Raw genomic sequence first — 7732 nt, 5'->3', positions numbered from 1 at the left:
TAGAGGACACTTATGAAGAGAACAACAATTTAAGCTAACATGTACACCAGGAGATTAATTGTGCAATGTATAGACATCACTGAAAATACCTTTTACTTCTGCGATGGTGGCACAGATGTTGGTCTGGTCACCAAATATTTGAGCCTGAAAGACATTTACACATTTAAGACGTAGTGCAATGAAAAATAAGTTTATCACACTTTAGAGCATATCTGAGGTCTTAATATGGACATACCCAACAACAGATGCCAAAAAAAAATGTTTTGTGTATTTGTATATCAAAATCTTATCGTCCAATCTTAAATACATCATGTGAACGAAAACATGCTGCGCATATCTGAGGTCTTAATATGGACATTAAGACCTCAGATATGCTCTAAAGTGTGATAAACTTATTTTTCATTGCACTTACGTCTTAAATGTGTAAATGTCTTTCAGGCTCAAATATTTGGTGACCAGACCAACATCTGTCCCACCATCGCAGAAGTAAAAGGTATTTTCAGTGATGTCTATACATTGCACAATTAATCTCCTGGTGTACATGTTAGCTTAAATTGTTGTTCTCTTCATAAGTGTCCTCTATTCAAGTGAAGGTAATCTTACCTACACTAGTGTCTACACATTGAACCTTAGAGTCCATATTCTGGGGTGAACATTTAGCAAAAATGGCCAATTATACTAGCTCACAACACGTTGAGCTTTCAAAGTAGATCTGCAGTGCAGGCGGCAGTGGCTCAGGGGTAGAGCGGCCGGGTAGAGTGAACTGGAAAACCGCAAGGTTCCCAGTTCGATCCCGGGCTGGGGCGCTCCCCTAGAGTTAGTGTCGAAGTGTCCTTGAGCAAGACGCTGAACCCCTAATTGCTCCTGATGAGCAGGTTGGTGCCTTGCATGGTTTCGTCCGCCATCGGTGTATGAATGTGTGTGTGAATGGGTTAATGGCACAATCAATGTAAAGCGCTTTGGATAAAAGCGCTATATAAATGCACCATTTACCATTTACCACCCTAGACTTCACCAGCGACTATATAGACGCCTTAACAGACTACGTCACACTAATAAGAACCAGTATGCGCACGCAGGCCAGCACCAACTGAACCCCACCGCTCATAAGATGCGATGTAAAAGTGGTCACAGCCTCACGCGTAAAAATGCATCCCATTAAACTTTCAGATGCTGTTTTTCTCCCAGTATGGAGGAAGAATGCTTAGGATTGTTACTGTGATCTCTCGCTCTTGAAATATATAATCCTTGGTTTCTGTTGTGTGTAAACAATAATAGCAATTCAAAACAGTTGTCCCCCAAACCCCACCTCCAGTGGCTGTCATAAGAATGGAGGGAGTGCTCTATGATCATGGCACCAGAACCTGCTCTTGCTCGCGCAGCTGCAGCCCGTCCGCGAAGGTGCGTAGAGAACGTCTGAGAACAGCAGACCTCCAAGCGCACAACAGTCTCATCCGCGACGTGGTTGTGAGCTTGTATGTCAGCTGTTCTCGGCGCGCAATACCGTTGCGGGGTGAAGTACATATGTCTCACTAGGACGCACCTCACTAGCCAACACACAAGTTGAATGAACTAAAACCAGCGCACCCCAAAACAGCAGGTTTGGCGATCTGTTGGGAATTGATTACATGAAGCAGTCACCAGTGTCAATGTTTGTTAACAAATAATTGGTCTATACTACACTGACTACTTATATTGACACATCAAAATGTAAACTTTGTTCAATTGTAAACCTTTGTTGTATTGCCAAGTGTTCCATTTTTCTTTTCCCATCTTTTTTAAAAGATTTTTGTTGGGGTCTTTTCTGACTTTATTTATAGGTATAGTGGAGAAGGACAGGAAAAAAGATGTGAGAGATGGGGAGAGACGTGCAGTAAAGATCGTCGGGAACGGGACTCGAGGCCTCCCATCTTCTTTTTAAGTAGCTCAGCCAACACCAGACATTTCTGAGACTTGTATCCCAACAACCTGAATGTGAGTTTTTAATTTTGATGCTTTTTTATTCAATGGTGTCCTCTTTGTAGCTGAAGACTGAAGACTATCTATTCCACTGTACATTTGTAATAATTATCCTCTCTAGGTAACATGCTGGCCATGCCAGCATGTCAGCTGTTGACAGCCCTCTCCACACCAGGTATACTGTACTTAAAGAAAGGCTATCTTGATTGACTTATGATCCCTACCACCTAAGCCGTTTTTAATAAGCTACTGTGTGTGTGTGTGTGTGTGTAAAAACTAACCAAAAAACAGATGTTTCTTGACAAAAAAGAACTAATTGAATGATAAACAAATGTTTATTTAAAAATAGACTGATAAAGGTACAGAGAAACACAGCAACCAGTACCATATGTTCATTTCATCTGTTAATACTGACATTTATCTGTTATTGTGTGTCATGCTTGGTGCCTTAAGATTTTTGTCTGATGGCTGTTGGTACTGATTCTGTGATCTATAAACGAGACATATGACCAGAGAAGACCAAGGATATGCAGCTAGCGGCAGGCGACCACGGCATGAGGGGACTTGAGAGCAGCTCAGCCAACACCAGACACCTAAATGTAAGTTTTCAATTTGTATCTTTTTTTATTCAACGTGTCCTCATTGTAGCCAATTATGAAGACTGTATTCCACTGTACATATAGAATAAGTGTCCTCCCAGGTACATGCCGGCCATGTCAAATATGCTGGTGACAGCCCCTCCCCACACCTCAACACCAGGTATACTTAAAGAAAGGCTACAGTATGTTGATTAACTCCCAAACAAACTGATCAGGTTACTAACTAAACCTCACACCTAGGACTCGCCTAACCCCCCGAAGGGGCGAGGCTTCCCCTATTGGGCGGGCACGCGGGTGGGGACTTCTTTCCTCTACATTAGAAGAGTCAGGACGCACTAACATAGCACTAACATAACTCGCGTCGCCAGGCCCAAGAGGAAAATAGCAAGAGGCGCATTCTCCGGTTTACTTCCCGTTTCTCCTATTTTCTGCGTGACGTAGGTGGACACCTTTTTAGGAGACAGGAAGCAAGTTGGAGTCTATTTGATTCCAATGGAAGAGTCAACGTGAACACAGCTTCTGAACCATTCTTTAGCTCCATGGTCACTGAACTAAATATTGGACCCGATCGTCACAAGACACAAAATATGCACGATTTTCATACTAAAATGCCTTTTTTTTTTTGTGACACAAATTAGGATAAAATCTACTTTGTTATCCACCTTTCTCTATCCTAGCAACACACTCTCGCGAGATCTGGGAAGATATCAGAAGAGTCCATCTGCAGTCTGACGGACGAGACATAGAGGGCTCTGTCTGTCCCTTATACTATTTATATTGTATTATTATATTAGATTTGAACTCTTATGCTCTGTCCCCATAAGATGTTCTAAAAACTAATACACTGAGATTCTATATGTGAATGTGGTAGGCCTACGTGAAATCATTATGGACATTTCAAAAATTTAATAAAATGTGTGTTCCAATGCTCAATAATATCATGTTCCATTATTAACTGTCTTGGTTGATGGGTATGATTTGGGAATCATGACATTTTGCTAAACATTCATGCTAAACACATTATAGTCTATAGTGGTAAAATATATACCTTATAAATAAAAGGACCTGTTACAATGTTGAGCAGAATTAGGAGCATATATAGCAGAAGATAAGACTGAATAATACGTGTGAGTTTGTGGTGGGATTTTTGGGGGTTTCTTTAAAATCATCTTTGCCAATAACAGTGCACTTTCAAACATGTAAAGCATTTATTTTCTTTAATGAAGAAAATACACAAATACACATCCACATGACGTTGTCAGCCAGGGAGAGGGGAGGGGGAGGGTGGTGGGATGGTCGGGGGAGAAGACAACTACGCCTACTTAGGAGACCATTTGTAGGATTTGTGTACTACTTCGCCTCTAGTGGCTCCAATGGAGAATGTGTATCTTTCTATATTAACAATCTTTGGCCAGGCTCTCTCCCCACCCGCCACCTTGCGCTTAAACTACATGCAAAAAGGCTGTTCGCAGGATGGCTCAGGGTAGAGGACAGAGTACAGCAACTTGCAATGGGCCTGGTCTTAAAGATACTCAAGGGATCATTGAGCCCATGTACCTGTCTAACTGCTTCAACAACGTGAGAGACACATGCAGGCACAACACCAGAAGGAGCTCCACTGAACTCGTTCAACCCAGATTCGGCACAAACTTGGGGTTAAATTTGTTCTGTTATGCCACCAAAATGTGGAATGCCCTACCAACACCCATCAAAAAGTGAGACTCCGTACCCTCCTTCAAAACCGCCATAAAGAGCACCTGTCTGCAATTTGCAACTGGTCCTAGACAAGTCTTCTAAGCTTGACACCAGAAATGTATTCAATCAATCAAAATAGCTTGATACCGTAATGTCAATCTTTACAGCAGCTATAAGTATAAATGTCAAACCACATAACATTGAATTTATTTCATTGTGTTTTCCGCTGTAGATCTTGAAAGTACTCTCTACTGCACATCAAGAGCCAGAACAAGCACAAGGTATCTATATGTATATATTAAAATATTGTTTATGTTGACTGTTTTTGTTCATTCGTTTTCTCACATGCATTATCAGGCCAAAAACTAAATATGCTCTAGGCCCTCTTGAAGAAAACGGCACAGGGCTAACAATCTGTAGAGCTGGAAAGTGTTAAACTGTATTTTGTATTCAACATTGGGGCCATATTCCTTTACAGCAAAGAGTGAAGACTGCACAAGGTACATTTTAGCCACATTAACCCTATAGTCCCTATTCTGGACACGTCATAATAGACAAACCATCTGTGAAAGTTGCCGATCTATAGCTCACAACATGTCGCGTTGCAACGCGTTGTGAGCTTGTAGATCAGCTATAGCCTTAGGCTATAGCCTAATATAACAAAATTGTGAAAATAGCCGATATACAAGCTCACAACGCCTCGCAACGCGAGGCATTTTGAGCTTGTAGATCTGCTATTTTCACAATATTTATCTGTGGAACCGAGTCAAACTAAATTGAATGCCTCAACTCCTTACATTCCAAGTGCTTATCAGGGTGAGGGGGTCCCGTTCAAATATGATCATTTTGGGGGGTCACGGCCTGAAAAGGTTGAGAACCACTGGTGTATATAACACCATATTGGGAGGCTTCCACGACGAGGTGGTCATATTAATGCTCTTCTCCTTAAACGGGAGAATGGCGAAAGCCTGAAACGTCACAGCAGCACTCGGGTGCAATGAAGCACTTTGCAACAGGAGCCCACAGTGTGCAAGCCTTTTTTGTTTTACAACATGGGAAGAGCGCCTTAAGGAAGACAGCCGCTGGGGCGCCCGCTGGCCTAGTGGTCCTTTGCTGTGTGTCACCCCCCATCTCTTTCCCCGTTTCCTGTCAGTCTACTTTCCTATCAATAAAGGCAGAAAAAGCCCCCAAAAATATCTTAAAAAGAAAGACAGCCATCCATTCTGTCAGTGGAAGAGTTATCTGTTGATTGCTTCTTCACGGTGTACACATGTGATTGATAAGATGTATAGTCATGAAGGATTTTTTTTTCTTGTCTGTACTACGCGACATCTACAGTATATTTGCTGTTGATGTTTTTTTGTTTGTTTGTTTTTTCATTGCAGAAGCCATTGGGACTACATGTACATGCTACAAAGCATCAAGTCAACAGCGCCATGACCGATCACTTCAAACAGGCTTCAGGTCGAAAGTGGTGGTGGGGGCTAAAGAAACGGACTGCAATCAACAACAGAATGAAGTGGTCTTCTTGTCTTTGTGGGCTCCTCAGCTTTATCAAGCCGTGAAACAGAAACCTTGCATGTCTAAAACTGTTTCGTTTTCAGGAAATGGGGAAAAATAACCTGTGTTCCAATGTAGTATTTAGTCACAAGCTCTTTTCATTGGTTAAATATTTTTTAAACCCACAGACACACTTGACCACTTTCGCTTAATTTTTTTTTTTAAATGGCAGATCTATAAGCTCACATTCTGTCGCTATGCGTTGTGAGCTTGTGGATTCACTGTTTTTGCTACTTAAACTCATGGTTCAAGGTTGTTTTATGTTGTTACATCTTGTGCACAGATAAATGGACTGCATTTATGCATTTAACGGCTTTATAGTCTTTCCGGCCCTTCAAATCGCTGTACGATGTACTTCACATTCACCCATTCACACACCGATGGCGGAGGGAAACCATGCAAGGCACCAACCTACTATCGGAAGCAGTAGGGGTTCAGTGTCTTGCTCAAGGACACTTATGACACTTAGGGGCGGCCATAGCTGAGTGGTTAGTGAGCCCGCCTAGGGAACCAGCTGGCCCTGGTTGCCCCAGGTTCGATTCCAGGCTATCCCAGCATATGTGCCGATGATATGAAATGTGTCCCTGAGCAAGACTCTTAACCCCAATTGCTCACAGGTTCTCATTGGAAACAAGACCGCAAGGACTTTCATGAACGACCTGTTAAAAGGAAAGGAATTATTATAGCCAGCTCTTGTATGTCAAAGTAGGGCATTAATTTACTAAATATTCTAAAATAATAGTCTGCACACTATGGCTTGCAGGGCACCCAGTTAAAAGCTTTATTGGGTATATCAGAGGTCTTCAACATTTTTCAGGCCAAGGACCCCTTAGCTGAGAGAGAGATGGAGCAGGGACCCCCCGCTACATACTGGATTCATGTTAAATGTGTGTTTTCAGACATTTACCCACTTAAAACCCTCAATACTTTGTAAACTTGAGCTTTGACCTGCTCTTTTTTCCCCTGTACACACAACCTCTTTGCCGAAAATAGCAGATCTACAAGCTCGTATGCTATTTTCGGCTAATGTTCCCCCCAGAATAGGGATGCAAGGGTTCAAGTGGTTAATGTAAAAAATGAGAAAGAAAATCCCTATCACACAAAGATTTGGCGGCCCCCCTTCAGTATCTCTGAGGGGTCCTAGGGGTCCCGGAGCCCCTGTTGAAGACCCCTGGTGTATATCATACAATAAAGCTTTTGACTGGGATCCCTGCAAGCCACAATGCAGACTATTTAAAAATTGCCTGTGATTTTTGACATTTGTGACATTCTGCATGATGAGTACTTTTGTACATTTAATAAGTACATTTTGATGCCAATACTTTTGTACTTTTACTCAAGTACATTTTGAATTCCGGACTTTTACTTGTAACTGAGTACTATATTGCAGTATTGATACTTTTACTTAAATAAAAAATTTGAGTACTCTTTCCACCACTGGTGTTGTGACACTGCACTTTTTGGACTTGTTTTATTTGTATATTCTGCTCTGTATATTATGATTATATTTGCACTGAAAATAACAGACTACATAAAGAAAAAGGTTTCGTACAAAGCTTTGCTAAATGTTTCTTTGTTGAAATGACATTGTGAATGAAGTAGAATTTTGCAGAACAGTTTTAAAAGGTATAGTAAGAAAATGTGTCATTTCTATGCAGTGGTAGGCTAAACAATGGAAAACTATTACTTCCACTAACTTATATTTAAATATCCAGTAAGAGACCAAGACATTTTAATTTATATTTATCATATGAAAGGCTTCCATTACCAGGTACAGCAGGTAAGGACTTTTTCTAATAAATGTTTTTGTTTTAATAAATGATATATTCATTTTAGATTTTTGGAAAATATTAACCATCATAAAACAATGTTTGCACATGTAGAGTAGTGTAGAATAAGTGTAGAATTGACAGCGTGAG

The 7732-nt window shown here is 41.1% G+C and overlaps 1 long non-coding RNA gene across 2 annotated transcripts; it reads left to right on the top strand.

Annotated features, from left to right (window-relative positions):
- The first annotated feature begins 437 nt into the window (after positions 1-437).
- LOC308090309 lies at positions 438-6187 on the top strand. Of its 2 annotated transcripts, XR_013933602.1 has the most exons (5): positions 438-493; positions 1821-1974; positions 2413-2558; positions 4486-4534; positions 5639-6187. It is a non-coding gene; the product is annotated as an uncharacterized lncRNA (long non-coding RNA). The 2 variants fall into 2 exon arrangements; XR_013933603.1 differs by lacking the exons at positions 438-493; positions 1821-1974 and having other exon boundaries at positions 2239-2558.
- Positions 6188-7732: the final 1545 nt, after the last annotated feature.

This window comes from Gymnoscopelus braueri (genome assembly GCF_963280865.1).
Source record: "Gymnoscopelus braueri genome assembly, chromosome: 8".
Lineage (NCBI taxonomy): Eukaryota > Metazoa > Chordata > Actinopteri > Myctophiformes > Myctophidae > Gymnoscopelus > Gymnoscopelus braueri.
This window is presented reverse-complemented; position numbering and strand designations above follow the sequence as displayed.